We start from the raw sequence: 22,413 nt of genomic DNA, 5'->3' as shown, positions 1-22,413 counted from the left end.
TTATTATTGATACAGTTAAATTTTATCCTGTTATCTTGCTATCTATTCTCTGGTTGTCCAATCTATTCTTTGTTCCACTTTTTCTGTCTTCTTTGGGATTTATTATGTTTAAATTTTATTTCCTTTATTGTATTAAGCAACAAGCTCTCTTTGTTTTGTTCTGTTAGCAGTTGTTTTAGGGTTTAGTGTAAACATGTTTAACTTATCACATTCTATCGTGAAGTCACTTTTGTCTATTTTTGTCTCTGATGAAACCATACTTCTCTCAAAATGATCTTCCACACATGACTCTCTCCTTCTATGCTTGGTTAGCTCTCCCTCTTCTTATCACTTTAATTTGTATTAGTAACAAAGTTTGTATTCACAGCCTTGGATTTCTATACTATCCCTTTTGGTTTCTTTATAATATGTTCATGCCTTAGTAACAATGTAACTCTCTTTGAAATATCCTTGATGTTGGGATTTTTTTCCTCTTCAAAGTAGCTATTAACATCTATCAGAACTCTGTTCCAGACAATATAATTTAGAAATCTAGTGCGCTTTAAAAGACCACGGATTATAGTTCAGAGAGCATGGAATTTACTTCCAGTTCAAATAAAAACTCATTTTAAAAACTTTGGTGAATTACTTAATCTCTCTAGGCTTTAGTTTCTTCATTTGTATAATAAGGCTAGGTGACTTCTACAGTTCTTTTAAATTCTAACTCACTCAGACACCATTTTCTTGGCCACAGCAGAAAGTACTTTATCAGAGCATTTATAAACTTGCAACCTCTTATTTTTTCAATGAGAATTTTCATGGTTTTAGTGATGGTTAAGATAGAAGACTCAGAAGACTAAACTCAACCTTTTATCTCAAATGAACGAATGAATGAATCTATCTAGTCCCCTCTCACCAAGACTGCATTGCATTATATATAAAGCCTAACACACTGAAATTTAATGTGCGCTCAACTAAATGAGTAGACATTAATTGGAATATAAACACAAGTTGTTAATTAATTTTGTATGCTTATGGTTCAAAAAGTTTAGCCTGTGATGAAATTGGTATTAACCTTTAGGAATCTATGAAACACATGGATAATGCATATATGCATACACACATGCATGTATACATACATATATATACATGCATACATACATACTTAACACTTAATTGAACAGGGATAATAAAAAATCAATTGCACTTGTTAATCTCTGCTCAATTATGTTGAGCATGTGTGGGTTAGTTATTGGTATCAGTTAATAATAGCTGTTGGATATTTAATTTAACTGATTAAATGATTTCTTATCTCTTCTACTTAAGATGCTTTGTGAGATGATTTGCTATCTTTGGGATTATTATTTAACATAAGTAGAATATTAAGATGATTGGCGTCTTCTTACATTGCTTGTAGTCAAATATGTCTAGCTTCTTTAAATCTCTGAGTGGTTTATATATTACTTGTTTTCTCTAGGTCGTAAAGACAAAATACTTTAGAATTATTAAACCAGATAAAAGGAAGTTGGTCGTACAGTGGATAATTATAGAACAAATATGTAGTAAAAGGACTGTGATAAAGTCACCGAAACTTTCCCAGTGCTGCTTGCTGTAACTGACAAATTGCTTTTCAATTATTATTTAAATTATGCAGTTCTTAAATATAGTCACGTATACTGATTAAATACCATCTGGAAGTTTGGGGGGAAAAGTAACTACCAATCTTCTTTATATTTTTTAATTAGCATTTAGTCTGAATTATACTTATGACTTCATTTGTATTAAATATTTATAGATCACAGCTATTGCTGAATATTTACAGCCTTGGACATCATAAATTGGATTTCGAAGGGAAAGGACAAAATTGCCTGTGCTTTCTTGACACCAAGGCAACTTTAGAATTGCTTTATGGGGAGAGATATTAACTATTTTTCTTGTCTCAGTAACTAATCCCAAAACCATATTTGACCCAGGAATGAGCTTCCTGGGTTTGAACCCAGCTCTGCATCAATGATGGGTAGTTAGTGACTATATCTATACTTCATTTTCCTTAATACAAAATGGGGATAATAGGACTGGTATTAGGAATACATACACATACACCCACACACATACACAAACAAGTCTGTAACATGGCCTGACATATGGTGAGTACTACCTAGATATTTGCTAATTAATAAATCCTCCTTCTTTTATCAAGCACTCATTCTTTTTGTCTTTGACTCTAACTTCTTGCTAATTTATTTACCTTCTCTTCAGTAGCTGATTTACTTCATTTTGTATCCACATTTCTATTAGAAAAATAATTTTTAATTCTGTTTACATTTTCTAAAATGTAGGGGCGCCTGGGTGGCTCAGTCAGTTAAGCATCCGACTTCGGCTCAGGTCATGATCTCGTGGTTTGTGAGCTCGAACCCTGCCTCGGGCTCTGTGCCCACAGCTCAGAGCCTGGAGCCTGTTTCAGATTCTGTGTCTCCCTCTCTCTCTGACCCTCCCCCATTCATGCTCTGTCTCTCTCTGTCTCAAAAATAAACGTTAAAAAAATGTTTTAAATGTAAAATTTCCCTTTCAGACTAAAGTACAAGAACATCCTATGAGATCTAAAATGTCTAAAATAACAAATGCTAAATATTGTTAGCTGTCATTTATTTATACACTGTATTGATTTGTCCTTATTCTGTACATTAAAAATACCAAGATTTTGGCAAATAATCAAGTAGTGCACATGTCTGTGAATGTAAATGGTTTAGCAGTCATCATTTCCTTGATTTTATCTAATTAATTTTTTTTTCTTATCATGACAAATGCTTTATCAGTCAAACTTTCTTGCTGACTAGTTCTGTTTGTACTGCAGTACACAATGAGATATACAAGAACGTGTCCAGAAAACCATTGATAACCTATGCTCATGGTAATCCTAGTCCACACATTTCTTGGAACCTAGATATTGGTCCTCATATTTTGAGCAGAGTGTTTATATTAGTAGTAATATAAGGGAAATTCTTTTGTGAGATTAAGGCCATAAGTTTTTTTTTCTTTTTACATTTATCAGAACCTCACTTTTTAAATTTATAAATGCATAATATTTTATTTCTTATCTCTACAAATTAGTGACATGAAATGAGGTTTTACAAATGTCCAACCCATAGCAACATTTTTTCCTGTGGAAACTTATGCAGTGATATCGTATAAATGCAGTGAATGTCAATGACCTGAGTAATCTTGGGATTGTCTGGATATCATCTTCTGGTGTTGTGTTCTTGCTCTGAGATACTGTGCCAATGAGATTAAAGTAATATTTAAAGCTATTTAGATTATTATCTCGGTGACCTTCACAACTCATTTGAATCTAACAAAACAATTTTGGAATAGGAAAAATTCCCTTCCCTCAAAAAAAATTTTTGTTTGCCTGCTTTTAGCTGGGTCTTATGTTTCTGGATGCCAAAACCTCCTTTCATGAGGGTGTATGTAGATTGTTACTCTTTTTTATTTTGTTGAAATCATCCTGTCTCTGCCTTCATTGCTCAGTAATTCAATTAATCCCAATTGTTCTTGTCTTTATTATCATCTCCTCCCATGGGAAGCTTCCTATTATAATAATATATTGGATGATTTAAATTTTTTCATTGATGATATAGTAGAACCAATTTAAAGTATTTTATCAAAATGCAAATTTTATACATTTAAAATTTTATGTACTTGTGTATGTTTGATTAAAGGGTTAGGTAGAAGGAGGAAGGGACATCAGGACAATTATACTATCTTTTTCTGAAGCCATTTTCAGAAGATAGGGCCTTCTACATTAGCAAATATACTCTCATTATATCGATTAAAAAAAAAAGGCAACTCAAGATAAACTGGGAACTGGGAAGTCAAAAGTCCTTATTGCAGTTGTTCAAGAGACAAATTTAGAATTTATTCGTTTTGGTTTATTTTTTTATTCCTTCTCTCTATTACTTTCTGCATATCCACAACCAAGAATGCAGGACATAGTATGTAGCCTGAGATAGCTCAATTTCATTTCTAAGGATTTGCAGACCATTTAAAAATGAAAGCATTACTTGCACCTCTACTAATGTTGCAATAATTTGAGGAAAGATGAGATACTTTGTAAAGATTCCAGACACTGAACATAATTCAGAGCCTTTTCTAAAACTCTGTAGAACATTCCCTCTAAGATGTAAACAATATTAGCACATCGGTCATTTTAAAGACTCAGAGAGGATGAAAGATTGGCCAGGTATTTGTTGATGTATGGCATTAAAGGAGTCGGGGGGCGGGGGCGGTGAGAACACATAGAAGGGACTGGAAGCATGAGCATTACTTGATGTTGTCACAGCAGTATAAATGGAGGGAAACAAAAGTTACAAAAGGAGATGAGATAAATAAAAGGATATGAGGATATCCTTATTTTTTTTTCAAGAAGCCAGTTTTGAGGACTTTCTTAATGGTATCCCTGGCTCCTGAACATGGTAGTGCATTTATAGACCAATACTTGGCCTAGATTCACACAAATGGGTAAGTAACTCTTTTGTAAGTGTAGGAAAGTAGAAAACTTGCCATAATGTTTAATTTGTCTAGTGTCTTTTTTCATTTTCATTTTACGCCTATTCTAGTGACTTATTGTTGGGTAAAAAATACATTTGCTTAAAAAATATACTAAAATGCTTTCAGATGATGATCATGTTTTTCCCTCATTGGAAATAAGAGAACAGATGCACACTAACTGTTACACAAAAATTACAGGTTCCTAAACCAAAAATAGTTCCCTTAATATGTATGTGTTATATCTTCATTGCCGTTTCCCTCTGAAATGTTGAGACTGACAGGTCTTATTAATAGGTAGGTTGATTGTGGGTATTTTTTTTTTCATTCAGCTAAAACACTTTCTGCTGCTTTGAAAAGAGTGAGATAATTCTCCATATTAGGAACCCAAAACATTAAATTTGCCATATCCTTTATAATTCACACTTGAGTTTTGGGTACACTTTCTCTTACCTATTCATGTTATTTTTGACTTGTCTCTATGTCTTGGTGCTTCTTGAATGTTAAATCATTTGCCCTTATGGCAAAATGATATGAAGAAACAATATATGCAAATAATTCTAGTCTCCTCCCCAAATAAATAAATTTCTTAACTGTGAAGAGGAAAATTGATTATAGTAATCTACATAAAGTAAATCAGTTTACAAAAAGCAATTGTGTTAGCCTTAAAATAAATATTTCTGCCTATATTTCATTTTTTTTCTGGTGTGTGCAGTTTAAAAATAAAAATGACTAGAAATGCTTTTTTTTACCTCAACAAAAATTTTTGTAGCATTTTGTTTTTAAGGTGAATACTAAACACAACTAAACAAAGCACTCTGTGTCTCTAGAGAATAATGAAAATGTTGTTGATGTTAAAAAGGCTTTCTTAATATGAAGGGCAAATAGAAACTAATAGTGAAGACTTGACTCTAAGCTTTATGAAGGAGGGGAATGGTTCTCAGTTACTCCCGAATTCCCAGTGGTCTAGAGCAGTGACAAGCTCACAGTAGTTGACAATTATTAATAAATCAATAAGCTATTATCACTTAAAGTTTTTTTTTATCAGTTCTGTATCATAGTATGCTTATTTTGTGGGGGAGAATAAGAGCTATTTTCACAAACAGATAAAATATATAGTTAAGAGACAAAACTTTGTTGTTCCATTTAGCTGTTAAAAATCATACCTACATTCTCACACCATTGATTTAATTGTGATGTAATACCCAAGTAAGTGAGTTGAGAGTATTGTAAATGGCTCTGAAAATCTTGATTTATGTTGATTTTATCTGTCCTCCCATGTCTTCCAATGAAGTGATATGTTTAAAGTCACCTTATTAAAAAATATTTTTAAATTATGTAATGCACTTAAAGTCATCTTATAAAAAGAGGCTTAGAGTGGATCTTGTTTTTAAAACCCCTAAAATCTTTTTTTTAACTTGGAAATAATAGTAAGAGTTTGTTACGATTCCCATACTTTCTTTTTCATATTAACAATGTAAAAGTAACCTATATAGTTTTTTTTCCTATAAATATGAAGGGAAAATCCTATTTTCCAGTTGTTCTTATGTTTGTTTCCAACAATTATCAATCTTTATTTTCTAAAATTTTCTACAAAGTGTGCATGTCATTACTGACTATAAAGTAGTGGTTAGTGAGCATACTGAATAAGAAATATCTCTCTTTCTGCTTCTTTCGGTGCATTAAGATTTTTGCACTTGATGGGGCACCTGGGTGGCGCAGTCGGTTAAGCGTCCGACTTCAGCTGGGTCACGATCTCGCGGTCCGTGAGTTCGAGCCCCGCGTCAGGCTCTGGGCTGATGGCTCAGAGCCTGGAGCCTGTTTCCGATTCTGTGTCTCCCTCTCTCTCTGCCCCTCCCCCGTTCATGCTGTGTCTCTCTCTGTCCCCCAAAAAAATAAATAAAAACGTTGAAAAAAAAATTAAAAAAAAAGATTTTTGCACTTGAATAAAGCATGATATCCTTTACCCATTTGGTTTATTTTTACCCACCTGTTTAATGAATTTCAATGTTAAATGAATTTACAATTGACATTAATATTTCAAATATTTTTACATTTTTATCATGTCCTGATTCTTGCAAAGTAGACAATTTTTTAGTCTGATAAAATTATATTAAATTCAAAAGTATACATTTATATTAAAAGACATAGGGCTTGTGTTTTTTTAAGGTAAATTTTCATGGTTACCACCTATATTTTTGTTTTCCAGAATGTTGTCCAAACTACAGTGTTTTTTTCAATGCAAATAAGCAATTTTCTTTCATGAGCTATGTAGAAATTTCTGCTAACCCATCTGGTTTAGAAGCCACAGCTTGAATTTTAATGAGGCAATATTATTTACTGCACTTAGTCCTGCAAATGTTCCAGTGTTTGCTCTGTCTTGATGATTCTGTCTGTGAATGGGTCAAATTACCTTTACCTGTCTGAAAAACTTGAAAATAAGTGTTGACACTCAATCAGTGAAGCTCAGGGTGGTGAAATGTTTACAAATCTAACGTCACACCATCTAGAATTTAAACAAGGACCCAATTTATTTAGTTTACCTATATGTATATATGTGTGTGTGTGTGTGTGTGTGTGTGTGTGTGTGTGTGTGTATAAAACTGTAGTGTAGATGAGCTTCCTCTGGAGTTCTATTACCTCTTTCTGGCTCCTGGAACGTGGTTACATTTAAAGAAGTAGAAATAAATAGCACACTTATGGGCTTTAAAGAGTTAATCCTAATTCACAGTGAGAGAATAACAATTAAATTCAACAATAGCAATGTTACTGTAAAATACATTTTACTTGTTACATATTAGCTGAACTCAGCTCTTTTACATCTGTCCTTTTTGGTTATGTTAGGTCGCATTAGGAGAAAATTATAATCAGGATATTTAATATTAATACGAAATACAGAAGTTGATAGAATATTTTCTAAGCTGTAAGAATAATGGCACTATTTTTGGTTAAATGTTTGTTTGGAGAGGCATAAAGGTTAGAAATTGACTGGATAGGATCATAAGATGAGTGTTTCAGATGGGTGGCCACTGAGTTCTGTTGCCTGTAGAGACTTCCTTTCATAATCACACAAAGTTCAAGTCATTAAGTGAAAAGAGTAAATTTACAGAATGATATAGATTTTCAGAAGTCTTAATTAAAGTTCACAGAACTTTAGAAAATTGAGAAATGCCCTCTCTTGACACTTCATCTCCTGTGTTATTTGATTATCTGATTTAAATATGTGTTTAATTAATTAGTATTAGTATGAAGTAGCCTAGACAGAATTGGAGTGAATGCCCTCTGGTTGTGAGGCAATTTTGCAATCTTAGAGAAAGGGAAAAAAAGGTTATTGACTAAAGGACTCTGGTCTTTTTAGAGCTTCTCATTCCCCATGATACCTCCCAGGACATTACTATTCCCTGAACCACTGAGATCAGAGAAAGCAGAAATCACATATTCCCTTCCTAGGAATTAGCAACTCTCCAATATACCATAAATATTTTGTCTTGTTTCCTGTTAGTACCACATATAGTCCAAAGTGAATTTCCTAAAGCAGAGATGAATAGAAAGTTAACACTGAGGAGCTGAGTGTAAAAGCTACTGAGTAAACTAGTAGAGGAATCAGGTTTCTATCCTTAGGTCAGATCTCCGACAGCTGTTCTTTGCTTATAAAGGTGAGACTTCTTCTGGCATCACATTTTCCAAACCAAGATGAAACCCATATCTTTTTTTCTATTTAATAAATTGTTCTCTGTTAGTTCCTCATGGCATTTAGGATAAAATGACCATGTGTCAGTTAAGGAGTCTGAACAAAGAAACAAATACTGATGGGGTAGCTTAATGAGTCCCTTGGCTCCAAACATCAAAAATGAAAACACTGTATATTTCATTTATATAAGGCTAAGAGCCTACAAGCGTTTTTTTTTAATAGAGTCTTGTAGTATTGTTCAAAATTAAGGCTGTTCTTTGAAGCATGCACTGTAACATTGGCATTTGGAATCAATAATATACCTTCTCACAGAAAAGGGCTTAAATGGTGATCTGTTCCTATGAGGAAAGAATACTTCGGGGTTTAAATTTGCTGGTTTATCCCCACCCCACCCCTCAAGAACTTCCTTAAGTTGTGACTCAGGATTTCCCTGCCTATGCTTTAAAAAATCTGACAATGAAAGTTCTGGCTCATAAGCTCAGCAGGTTTATTACAAGTTATAGGTCAACGGATACATACATAGACACCCGTAATGAGAACTCACCCTCACATACAGTAGTGGTACAATCTCTTTCTCTTTCCTCTGCCAAAGTTGCAGAGATCAAGATTCTATTCTCTACAAACATTGAGTCAAACTGTGTTTCGGGGTAGATAATATAATTAGGAGTCAAATAGAAGTACAGTGGCCTGACAAATTTTTCCCCAAATCAAACCACACTCAGCTCAATCTCAGCTTCAGTCTTACAAGAATATAAATGTATTAGTAATGATGTGTTTTTTTCCCACCAGAAATATAGTTGAAATATACAGTGTAAGGGCAGGAGCTATATTTTAAATCTCTAGTCATGATGACTGGAAAGGACCTGTCAAAACCTTTCTTTGTCTTATTAGCAACTACCAGGAGGTATATAAAGTTCAGTTTCCTGAGCACATTTCATGGAAAGATAACTATTGCAAATACAAGTCACTTCATTTAGGAAGAATATTTAAATTGGGCCCCAAATTTCTGTGAAATGTACTTTGTCATTAAAGGTACTAGCCAGTCAAGGAAAGCCTTTAATGATTGTTAATGAAAACACGTATTAGGAAAAATTAACAATTCAATTTTGAATCAATAAGGACCTTTGATCTCTCTTGTGATGATAAACATTTACATTTGAGGACATGAGGTTTTGTTTGAGAATTTGCTTTTTACTATTGCTCACATTTTAGGCAGACAGGCATATTACTGGTCCTTTTTCATTCTAGCCTGTACATTATTGGGCAAAAGAAGAGAGGCAGGACTGGAGTAAGATGAAGCACAACAGATTGCAGTGAATAGACCATGTGTTAGAAGGTGTCAAATATTTATTAGATATTTACTTCATAAGCGTATACAGATAACCTGTATGAACTAAAACTATATTTTTTTCCAGAAGCCCCTCAGCTAGACTGTAATCCCAATAACTCAAAATCAGAACTTTACTATTTTGAATCTATGTGACATTAACTCCGTTCTTCCTTTCTGGTACAAAATCTAGAAAATAGGGCACAATATAGATGTTTAATAATTTTTCTTGTTGGTTGAATAGAGTGCATTTTATTTATCTTAGGGATATCTACCTCATACTAAATTCTAATTAAGGAGATATAGTTAATATAAAACATTGCAGGAAGAAATAATTTTCAAAAGTCTTTGTTCCAATGTTAAGCAAGTTAAACACTTCTCTTGGCCTCAATTTTCTTTTATATCTAAAATAATCTCTTCTGCTACAATTATTCTCTGGAAAACGTGAAATTTATTGATGGTTTTCACCTTTTCAATCAATAATAAAAGCCTTTTTCCCCCTCATCTTGAAGGTAAGATAAAGATGGTGAAGAAACACTAGGAAAAATGTTAGTATTGATAAGAATGGCGCACAAAATATCAGATGCTTTAATAATTTGACAACAGTGAAAGAATTCAGGTTATAATTCCAATTTTTAAAAAATTAAACCAAAATGTTAAGTAGTAGCCTCAAATGGAACACTGATATAATATTTTGGCAATAGGAACCAAATTTGTAACATTTCCATTATTTTCACTGTTATATAAATTAGATAAAATTTGCAGTGTTATTATTTTTAAATGGAGAATCCCTTACTGAATCACATTTCTATTTTACAAAGACAATATACTAAATGCACTAAGCATATGGTTTACTTACAAAACTCCCTGTAGTTTCATTGCACCCTAATAATGCCTGTGTTTGTGGAAAAACTAGTTTACAAGAGGCAGATGACTAACCCAGAAGTAAGATGGCTTTTAAAGACATTGCATCAAGGATAGTTGGGTACATAGATGATATTTTATTTTATTTTTTATTTCGGAATCCATAAAATAACTCCTGAAAAATCATAGACAGAGCTATTTCATTAACTTCCTATGAGAACAAAGAATTCTTTTTTAGACACCTCACAACATCATTGATATAAAACGTTGTTACCACTAATTGGAATAAATTCTTACCTTCCCAATTGTAAGTCAGTGCTGTTCAAGATTTCTTTCTGATAATGTGGCAAGAGTAGCCTCACTTTCATCTATTAATGTCATCTCTTGTGTGCCTGCAAAATTTGCCAGAACTGATTAGAGCAGATATTAAATGATAATTGGACATTTAGTGCTCGTCAAACAGAAAGTGACAGATGGGGCACTAATTAAATTATAGTTCTGACATTATTCACAATGGTTTATGACTCTTCAGTGATGACCTTCATGCATCTCTTCTCCATATTTTTTTCCCCTTTGGTGGGGATAGAAGGATAGGAGGCTGATTGATAGAAAGGAAAACTATCTCTAAAAACACTGAGCAAAATCCCGAGATATTTAAAATGCTTAATTTTTAAGGCTATTTATCAAGACAAAACATTTTTCTGTAGTGAAATGAATAATTATAAAACAATAGGGAAACTTACTATGAAGCTAATGAACTGCGAAAAAAATACATAATCCTAAAGAATATACAAAGATAGATTATAATGACTCTATTTCTGGAAAGGGTAAAGACCTTTATTCTTACTTGAATAAAGAAAAATATATAATTCTGATATCAGAAATGAGGATGCAGTGCTTTTTTATTAATGCCTTTTTTGTTTGTTAACTCAAGCTTGCATTACTAGTTATCTCCACCAGCTAAATGAAGAACCCTGTTGAAAAGAAAGGGGTAGGAGAGGAATTAAAAGAAATTCTAAGCCACAGTTGCTGAACCAGAACTACATTTGCTTTTTCAATTAAAAGAGAAAACACAGTGTTGATTACTTTCTAACTTTAGTTTTTAATTTTGCTCCGGTGTTTAGTTGTCTTAAAAAAAATAAAAACACCTGAGAGTAAAACCTCTAAGACTTTGATAAGTGGTGAACAATCCTCTCAATCTTCTGTCTAGTGATTGACCATAATTTAAATTTAAAATTAAATCATTGTAAGTCATATCTCTTTCCCATAATTTTCTAGTCATTTTTTTCTGCTGACATATGTACAGGTTTAGTTACCATTAGTGATGAGAGTATTGACTAATTAGAAAATTCACCACCACCACCCCCCACACACTATAAAATGAGTAGTATAGGAGGGAAGATTATTTGTTTTTACTGATGTAATCTCCGCAATGTGTGAAGGTATAGAAAAAAGAGCAAATGAATGTAGAATTCATTTTGATTCTTTTACGTAAGGATGTTCTGTAGTTTCGATCTGGTAACCAACTAGCAAATTCAATATAAAGGATTAAATGGAATAGAATTGGGGCTCCAGTTGGCCTTGTTATCCATGGGAATTTGGAGAACTTTCTTTACCCTATAAAACATTACTTTTTAATTGGTAAAATAACATGGCTTTATTAAATGTTTTATAAGTCTTTTCATATCTTCAAAAGTCTTCTTTTGTTATGGGTAACTTTTATGTTTTAAGCCAATAGAATCAATCTATCTCAATAGCAAATTATTTTTAAAGAAATTTTAATATATTACCAATAGCATAATAGTCTCTATATTACTCAAAGAAATGCACATGTATTCACAAATATAACAGAAGAACAGTGTTTAAAATTTTTTTCTGGTTAATAACAGCTATTCAAAACCTTTACAGTGTTTCTTGTTTTCATGTTGGTTGTTGAATATGCAGGTTGCAGTTGTAGGTATTGGAGATGTTTGTGTATATTTCTGTAGGCCTTTTAATTAAGCATTCTTTTGCTGCTAAGATATTTGTCTAAATGGTTCTAATATAAGCAACATAGTGTCCTTTGCTATCCTGTTCTGATAACTCCAGTGAATTAGAATATGATGTTATTTGACCGTAATATATTCTTGAGAAACTTAGAGATTATGGTTTCCTTTATCCTTTCCTAGGTGCACATGGAAATACAGAATACAAATACAGAATTTTCTCTGTTATTCATTCATTCATTTTACATTTTGAGAGGGAGAAACAACTAGTTCTCTGGTTGACAACTGCTGGTATTTTCTTAGTTTCTTCTTGCAAATCAGAACATTTAAACTTCTTCGATCTTGTGTCTCCTCTTTTCCAAGATATGTGAGAAATCACCATTGCCGAGAGTGTTTCTATGATTCCTCCTGGAACTTACTCAGTATCTTAAATGTCAATAACTGGACTCTTGAGTTAAATTAAAATGCTAGACACTTTGGGCCCATTACTCTGCTCATTGTGGTTTCATCTTGCCTATAAATGTTCCATTAGTGTTTTTTTCCTTTTTAATTTTTTAATGTTTATTTGTTTTTGAGAGAGAGAGAGAGAGTGAGAGAGAGAGTGAACATGAGCAGAGGAGGGGCAGAGAGAGAGGGAGACACAGAATCTGAACCAGGTTCCAGGCTCTGAGCCGTCAGCACAGAGCCTGACGCGGGGCTCTAACCCACAAACCGTGAGATCATGACCTGAGCCAAAGTTGGACGCTTAACCGACTGAGCTACCCAGGCACCCCTCCATTTTTGGTTTAAATACTTCTCCTTTGCAGAGAACATGGAAATTAAATAATACCTATAGGTTTCCAGTTTTGTATTTCTTATAACCTTTTTAACAATGATCTTCCTTAGATGGTATTGATGTTGTTTTCTTACTGAGAAAGCCTTTTGTTCTCATGTTTCATAAGACTCACTTATTTTGCCTATTAACTACTAAATACCATTTGGTTTGAAAAGATCCAGAGCTAGGGTGATAATCTGAAGTAATTCTAAACATTAGACATGAGAAATCTTTGTTTTTTCCTAAATAGTATTTGAGAGAAGAGATGGGCTCTTGAAAGCATAGGAATACAGCTATGATTAGCATTTTTTTTTAATTAAGCTAAGTATAGAATATTAGAATTTTAACATTATGTATTTAGCTCACTGATATTGTAAACTTCAATGGATAATTTAAATGTCTAGTTTGCATTATGAAATTTTCATTAATGAATACATTCTTCAATCTCCAAAAGACTTGAGAAGCAAAGAATTAAGATACTATGAGTAGAGTCAAAAGTATTAACAATCTCCACTAGAGAATTAAATGCCTTAGTGAATATATTTTCAGGTTAGAAGGGATTGTATAAATTAACCAACATATGCAAATTGAGGAGACTGAGAACAAAAATATGATGAGCTTTTCAATAGACATAATCGGTTAATGGTAGACCTGGCTCAAGAGTCTGTCTTTTGATTATCTTTGTAGCACTCTTTGAATTTTCTTGTTGCAGCAATAACTTATTTACTTAAGAGTAAGGGTGGGCGAGTTTTTTTTTTGTTGTTTGTTTGTTTGCTTGCTTGTTTTTTTTGAATAAAGAGCCAGACATTAAACATTTTTGGTTTTCCAGCCTAGAAGGGCTCTGTTGCAACTTCTTGACTCTGTAGCCATGTAAAATATGGGTAAAAATGAGCATGACTGTATTCCAATGAAGATATATTTTCAAAAACAGATGACTGGCTGGATTTGGTTAATGAGCTATAGTTGGCCAACTCCTGATATAAACAATTTCAAAGCAATTTAATATTTTTAAAAATTCTAAGGTATACCCTTAAAAAGGCTAAAAGCATAAATTTTATGTTATATGTATTATACTCAAATAAAACTAAACAAAACTCTTTAGATCACCTTATAATTCACATATCCTTATTTTAACACAGGTTTGAGTAATTGTGTACCTACTTTCAAATTGATAGTGAACAAAGGCCAGTATGGAGTTTACATTAATGAAATTATTTGTCAAATAGTTGGAATATGTTAATGAGAAGTCAAGAGAAAACCAAATTATTATAGTAGAGAGTTTTGGAGAGTATCACTTAGAAGTCTGAACTCTGTGCCTTCATAACCCTGCAATGAGGCACATACCTGTTTTATTAGCAGGATAGAACTTAATAGGGAAACACAATCACCAAAGAGTTTTATATTAATATGTGGTCTAGTTTATACAGTTCAAAATAAAACACCTGTGCTATTTAGCAAAGAGGTATTTTTGGTGGAAAGAAATAAGGTCCTAAAAGAAACCCAGTCTTATCCCTTGTTGTACTTATTCCCTTATGATAAGCCCCCAAAAGATTTTTCTATGTTAACCTATCCAGTTGGTCTCTTAAGAAATTGATCATGCTCACTTTTCTTTTATTCTTTCTCTCCCAACATCCTTTAAAATTTTGTGAGAGCTGGTTAGATATGAATTCCTGTCTCGACATTCCCTATTTTGCTATATAAAATCATAGTCTGCCACAAGTCAAATGATCTGTTAGCAATTCTAGGATGACAAGTAGAATCTACTGGGAGCACTCAGGCCACTCTGATATCCATCTTAGATGATGAGTTTAGAAAAAGGTGGATTGAAGCAAAGAGGTAAATTTCAGTAAATTTTGCTTTTCCCATATAATTTTTATGTCTTTACTGAGGTAGAATTGACATATTATAAACTACACATTTTTGAAATATATAATAGTTTTAACATATTTATACATCCATAAAACTATCACCACAATTAAAATAATGAACATATCCATTATCTCCAAATTTTCCCTGTGCTTTCTGAAATCTCTTCCTCTTGCTCCTTCCTGTCTTTCTCATCCCATTCACAGGGAACCTCTGATCTAGTTTATGTCACTATGGATTAATTTGCATTTTCTAGAATTTTAAATGAGCAGGCTCTCACTGTATGTACTATTTTTAACTCTTTTAACAAAGAATAGCTTTCTCAAGAAGAATCCATGCTATTGGATGTAGCAGCAGGTCGTTTATTTTGATTGCTGAGTTATATTTTATTTTATATATTCCACAAGTTGTTTATCCACTTACCTACTTATGAGCATTTTGGGGTTTTTTTTCTGTTTTGGCTCTTATAAACAAAGCTGCTATGAACATTCATGTGCAAGTCTCTTTGTGAGCATATTCTTCATTTATAATGGGTAAATGCCTTCAAGTGAACTGACTAGGCCATCCACTATGACCTATATTAGGTAAATTTTGTCTCCTTTTAATATTTTTGACTCAAGTTTCTCAGTAAATAAAGTTATTATTGTTTTCCTTCTTATTTTCCCCTGATTTGAGAAATCCCAATGTATAAGAAAAGAAACTATAAACAGAATCTAAGGCAACTATAGGCTTTTCTTTTTTATTATAAAGTTTGTTTTCCAAACAAAAGAGCTCTAAAACCTAGGGGGAGAAAAGAAAAAAAAAACAGCTTATGAGATTGAAAGTGTGGGTTTCCAAAGAGCACTTGTGAGATTTAAGTGGTGAAAGTCATTTCCACAAGGTGGAAACCCTATGATACAACTGCATTCAATTCACTTATAAATTTGGTGCAATTTACAACATTATAGATAAGAAAAAAAGGGGGCATATGGTTTAATTTAAGAATTTGAGTCTTGACAATGTGAAAACCTTTATTATTCTCAGGAACAAGAGGTGAAAACAAAACAAGACAAGAATACTAGAAGCTTGACACAAAGCTTGTAACTTTATTTGAATTCTGACTATACATGGTTATTGTTTGTTAATTCCATATATACATAATTGAGTCAATTAAGACAGATTTTACTTATAATATGTGTAAATCATAAAGAAAACTGTTATAGTTAACTAATCATTTCTACTATATTAACAACTTACACTATTTATTGTGGCTGAATTAAACTGGTTCTAGTGATTTAAATAATCAAGCAAATAAGATTGCTGTTGTTCAGTCATTTCATACCCAGTTGTAGATTGTCTGTGGCAGATTCCGAAACACAGCTCTTCTGGAGTCTAGAATAATAAACATTGCAAAAATATGAAAGGCATTTATTAATGCAAATACCATATCAAGCATTGAAAATAATAAGTGGTATTTTTAAAAAGTAAACTACATTTTATTAATAAAACATGTTTTGATTTCTTTAGGAACATGCCTGTATTGATTACTCAATGTTTATAATTGAGAGAAAAAAGCTTATTAAAGTATACCAGGGGCCACTGTCTAGCCTATGTGCTTTATAAATCAATTAATTTAACACTTATGAGAACTCTTTGAGATTAGTACTTTTATTAGCCTCATTTTATTGAGAATGTCCCTGAGGCAGAGATTGAATAAGCATCTTTCACAAGGGCATGTGGCCAGCAAGTGGGAGAAACAGGCTTGGAACCCAGGCTCTCACTACTGAATGGAGCTCTTAAGGACTGTACTATATAAATTATCTCCCTAGCTCACTCTTAAACATAAATGCAAAGATCAATACTAGCTCTTTTTTTCTATTTTTAATGAAGGTGAGAGTACTTAAGGTTTAACTAAAGTCACTGTGGAATTAAAAATAAAATCTGTACTGAATGCAACAGTGTGACAAAGTTATTCCTTCCTCAATAACAGGGATATGAGCTAAACTTCTGGTTAGTTAGGCTTTCATTTAAACACCTTTTTAAAACTTAATCATCACAGCAGGATAGCAACAAACGTATCATTACATGCAGACTAGAATGAGACATATCCACTACACACATTGTAAAATAATTCTTGATATGTCATAAAGGCATCACTCTGTTCAGCAAGGGCTGAACTTTCACAAAACTATTCCCCTTCAAACCCCTATCCAAGGTTGTACTTTCCATGGCTTCAATTAGAGACTATTGTGGTCCAGAAGCAAATGATCCTCCTTTCTAATGTATCCTCAGAAAATCGATGGTAGCTAATGCTACAACACAATGCCTACTTCATTCACCTCATTTCACCTCATCATGCAGGCATTTTATCTTTCACATTATCACAAAAAGGGTGAGTACGGTGCAATAAGATTTTTGAGAAGAGAGACCACATTCACATTAATTTTATTACAGTGTATGGTTAAAATTGTTCTGTTAATACTTGTTGTTAATCTCTTACTGTGCCTAATTTATAAATTAAACTTTATCAGAGGTATGTATGTATAGGAAAAAACATAGTTTACATAGGGTGTAGTAATACTACCTATGGTTTCAAGGCATCCATTGGGGATCTTGGCAAAGGGGACTACTGTACCTTCCAAATTAGGTTGAATTGAGCTATCAAGCCCAAAAAGGAAAATTACGTCCAGTAGTCATGGATTCTCTCTTCATAAATAAATTTTAACTTCTCCTTCAGACCTCAGTCTCTATTTTGATCCAAACAGCTATTTATGTTTTCCTTTTCGGCATTATTGAGAGACTTCACGGCATAGCTGGCATATTTTAATGAATTTATGGTTTAGTTGGTTTCCTTAATGAGGAAGGGCAAGTGGTTAACGTATGTAACTTTATGAAATAGATTAAAAACATAAAAATCTGTCTTTATCCCTATCCTTTGAGTATGAAAATAAAGGGATGACTTAAAAATAACTAAAATAATGCATTTATTTAAAAGCAAAGTAGCATCGAACATAGTAACGATGAAAATTTTATGTATCTTACCCCTGTGATGCATTCTCACTGGATGAAAAGATGCTCTCCCATAGTTTATGAAAAAGAAATAGCATCAGGTATGAAGTTATCTATGACTATTAATCACTGTTTATAGGGCAGAGTAACATTGCAAACATGTCACAATGACACTAGAATTGGTTTCCAATGAAAACCCAATTAGTTTATGAAAATTATACAAGACTTTTACTAAAACTTCAGGGTAAGATCATTAAGAACTGCACGTGCTATAATATTCCAGGTCTTTGATATACATTGTTGCATTCAATCTTCCCAATTTTTCTTCAGGTTAAATGCACTTATTTCCATTTTGTAGAAGAAATAGGATTTCAGCAGAGCTTATTAAAATGGTTTTATATCACAGAGCTCTTAAGAGGCAGAACCTCATATCTGGTTTAGTGGATTGGGACAGGAAGAAAAAGAGAGTGATTTGCCATGTCTCTGTACATGGTTAAGCTGTGTTTATATGTTTTGAAGACTATTCCCTTGCTAAGAAGTATCTGCAGACCAATCCATTTTTCTCTTAGTCTTCATATCCTTCACATTTTTTTTCTCTTCCTCCTTCCCTAAGGATTATATGCATGGTCCACATAAAAACAAAACAAAACAAAACAACCAAAAAACTGTCTTCAGCCTATCATAGAACTCAATGCATGCAGTCCTTTATTAAAAATTCTCTGGTAATAACAAAAGCCAGAGATTAGAGATACTAAATAACATGTGAATCTATAAACTGAAGTTTGATTTGGAGAGTGTTTTATAACACACAGACACACACACACACACACATATACATACACACACAAACACACATACACACACATGACGACAGGTATATTTCTTTCCACACTATCTTTTCAAGGCTGTGTGGCTCTGTGGTTATCTATTTTAAAGATTCTTTTGAAATTATAGCTGGAGGAAAGTTTCAAGTTAATTTAGTCCCCATGATTGACTGAATCATGTCCCCCCCAAATTCATATACTGAAACCTTAACCACTATGTGACTATATGTGGAGATAAGGTATTTTAAAGAGGGAATTAAGGTTAAATGAGGTCATAATGGCAGTGTGCTAATCCAATGTGACTGGCTCTTATAGGAAAAGAAAGACGCCAGGGGTATGTGCCCACAGAGAAAAGACCATATGAGAACACAGAATTCAGTCATCTGTAAGCCAAAGAGAGAAACCAACCCTACCAGTTCCTTGATCATGGACTCCAGCCTCCAAAACTGTAAGAAAATAAATTTCTTTATTTAAGTCACTCAATCTGTGGTATTTTATAAGGCAACCCTAGCACATTAAGACAATTTCTTCACATTTTACTAAAGGTAGAGTTATGGCCTAAATAGAAATAAGTTGCTCAAAGACTTAAAAGAAAATAATGTGCTTTGGATATACTATATATCATGAATCATGCTGGTGCATTTATCTGTATTCCTTTATTTTAGCCTCTGTAAGACCCTCATTGAGGTAAGTTGATAAAATCCATAATTTTTTAAAGTTCAAAAGCATTCATTCTTTTCTTCAGCCATAGTTGCTATATTCCAGGGTTGGCATGTGGGCAAGGTGAACATAGAGTTTGTCCTTATATTCTTGGGAAAAAATTAAAAAAATAAAAAATTAAACTAAAAAAACACCCTTTTGTAATCTAACCTTTGTTTACTTTTCCAGTTACATTTCTAGCCACCCTCCAGTCTGCAATTCCGTAATAATGGTGGAAACAGATATAGCCTGGTTTTCTCTAGTCATTTGTCCTGGCTAGAGTTTATATTGGATGTGCTTTCCATGGAAGGGTAGGCAAGTGTTGTTGAAAAACAAAGATGGTTGTTCTTGAAGAGATTTAGAGAGATTTTAAGTCTTTTAAGTCATTTTCAAGTAAGTCATTTCCCACTGGGTGTATAGAATAAAGCAGAAAGGTTTTGAACAGATATTTTCTCCATGCCGTCTTTTAATTTTAATTTTCTTAAATTAAAATATGGAAGAAAAATAGGAAAGTACAAATAAACAAAGATATATAACAACACATATATCAATACAACTTTCAGTTGGTCAAGAAATAGAATACTACCTTTTCTTAATAACTAGATAGTTTCTCCCTTTCAAAATAACCACTATCTTTGTTGTATGGTAATTGTTTCCTTGTCGTATATTACTGTTTTTACAGTTTTACATATATTTGTGACAGTTTTACATATAACTTGCAGCACTACCTGTTTAAGTTTTATGTAAAGAAAAGCATGCCGTTTGTGTTCTTTTTTTTCTAGTTTTATTCATGCAGCATTGTGTTTTTAGATTTCATCAGATTAATTTATGTAGATATGTGCTATTCATTCATTTAGTTGTATAATATTCCATTGTATAAATATGCCATAGTTCATTATTAATGGACATTGGGTTGCTTGAGCTTTGGGAAACTATAAATAATTCTACAATGGCATTCAGTGCTACAATGGCATTCTTAACACAGAAACATGTCATTTGCCACAAATGTGCATAAATTTAGCTAGGAGTACAACTAATAAATCATAAGATATTCATTGACTTTATGTGATTGGTGCCAAAATCCTTTTAAAGTGGTTTCTAAAGGGCTACTGCTACTAGCAGTGTGCAAGAGTTCTAATATCTCCACATCTTTGTGATGGTCAGTCATATATATATTTTATCCTGTTGGACATACAATCTGTATCATTGTGGTTCTAATTTTTATTTCCTTGATTATTAATAAGGTCAAACTACTTTTCATGAGTTTGTAGGTCACTTGACAGCCCTCTCTTTTAAAGTGTGTGTTCAAAACTCATTCTTATTTATTTATATTTTTTGGATTGACTCCCTTTTTCATAAAAATTTGAAGGCATTTTCTAAATATCAATGAATTTTAATTAAATATATTATAAATATCTCCTCTGAGTATGTGACTTGCCTTTAACTCTCTCAAAATTATGTCTTTTCATGAACATTATTTCTTTATTTAAATGTTGTGAAATTTATCAAGGTTTTGCCTTTGTGGTTATTATTTCCTGTATCTTATTTAAGGAATCTCTCCTTAACGTGAAAAATGTGAAAATATTATCTTTTGTTATTTTTTTTAGAAAGTATATCGCTCTACCTTTCTCATTATGATCTATAATCTACCTGGAAATGATTGTATCTGGTTATATGTAAGAATCAAGTTCTGTATTTCTCCACAAGGATATTTAATTGAGCCACCCCCATTTAATAAAGTAGCTCTCTTTTCTTTTTCATGTACACTACCATTATTATCACAAATTATGTGCCCATATATCTGTCTCTAGGTACTCCATGCTATTCCATTGGTACATTTGTGTATATTTTTGCTAACATTACACTATCCTAATAAGTGACTCAGAAGTCTTAAAATCTGGTAAAAGAAGTCTTTACACTTTTATTTTTCAAGAGTGCTAGTCTATTCTTGATTCTCATATTTACATATAAACATTATAATCACCTTGCCAAGCTAAAAGTTTAATGAGATATTATTAAGCATCAGTTTGTAGAGAATTTACATGCATACAATATTAAGCTTTCTGAACCATAAATATGTCATATTCCTCCATTTATACAAGCCTTAAAAATTTTTTAATAATATTTTATAAGTTTTCTACATAGAAGTCATGTACACTCTTTGTTAGATTTATTCATGGACAGTGATGTTTCTAATGTAATAAATGAATTTCAGTTTTTAAATTCCTATCTTCTTGTTTCTAGTATACAAGAATGCATTTATTTGTGTTCATTGAGCTCATATCCAAAAACCCTACTAAAATTATTAATTTTAATACCTTATATATATCTACTTTTGATATTTTCCTGTAGATAACAATATTATTTAAAACTAATGTATTATTTTTCTTCCCAGTCTTTTTTTTTTAACTTTTCAATATTTTTCTTGCTTTACCACATATGCTAGGTCATATAATAACATTTAATAGAAATGGTGACATCAAGCATCCCTGTCTCACTTCTGTTAAAATTAAGATAAGCCATAAATTGTGTTAATTATACTTATTCATATTCAGCTTTATACTTTTGTTTATTACATATTGTATTCTGAAATTCTCAATATTAACTTTTTCCTCTTCAAATTAAAAAAAAATGTTTATTTAGTTTTGCGAGAGAGAGAGGGCAGGGGCAGAGAGAGATGGACACAAAATCCTAAGTAGGCTCCAGGCTGTCAGCATAGAACCTGACATGGGCTTGAACTCTGAATTGTGGCATCATGACCTGAGCCAAAGTCAGACGCTTAACTGACTGAGCCACTCAGGTGCCTCTCCTCTTCAAATATTTTAAGCACA

General features: G+C 32.5%; 1 long non-coding RNA gene across 1 annotated transcript in view; it reads left to right on the top strand.

Moving 5' to 3' along the window:
- Positions 1–22,192, top strand: part of LOC128315009 (uncharacterized) — a 366,744-nt gene extending 344,552 nt beyond the window's left edge. The window contains exon 4 of the long non-coding RNA XR_008297394.1: positions 19,199–22,192. This is a non-coding gene — a long non-coding RNA (uncharacterized LOC128315009). The remainder of the gene's footprint in view (positions 1–19,198) is intronic.
- The last annotated feature ends 221 nt before the right edge of the window (positions 22,193–22,413 follow it).

This window comes from Acinonyx jubatus, chromosome A2 (assembly GCF_027475565.1).
Source record: "Acinonyx jubatus isolate Ajub_Pintada_27869175 chromosome A2, VMU_Ajub_asm_v1.0, whole genome shotgun sequence".
Taxonomy (NCBI): domain Eukaryota; kingdom Metazoa; phylum Chordata; class Mammalia; order Carnivora; family Felidae; genus Acinonyx; species Acinonyx jubatus.
This window is presented reverse-complemented; position numbering and strand designations above follow the sequence as displayed.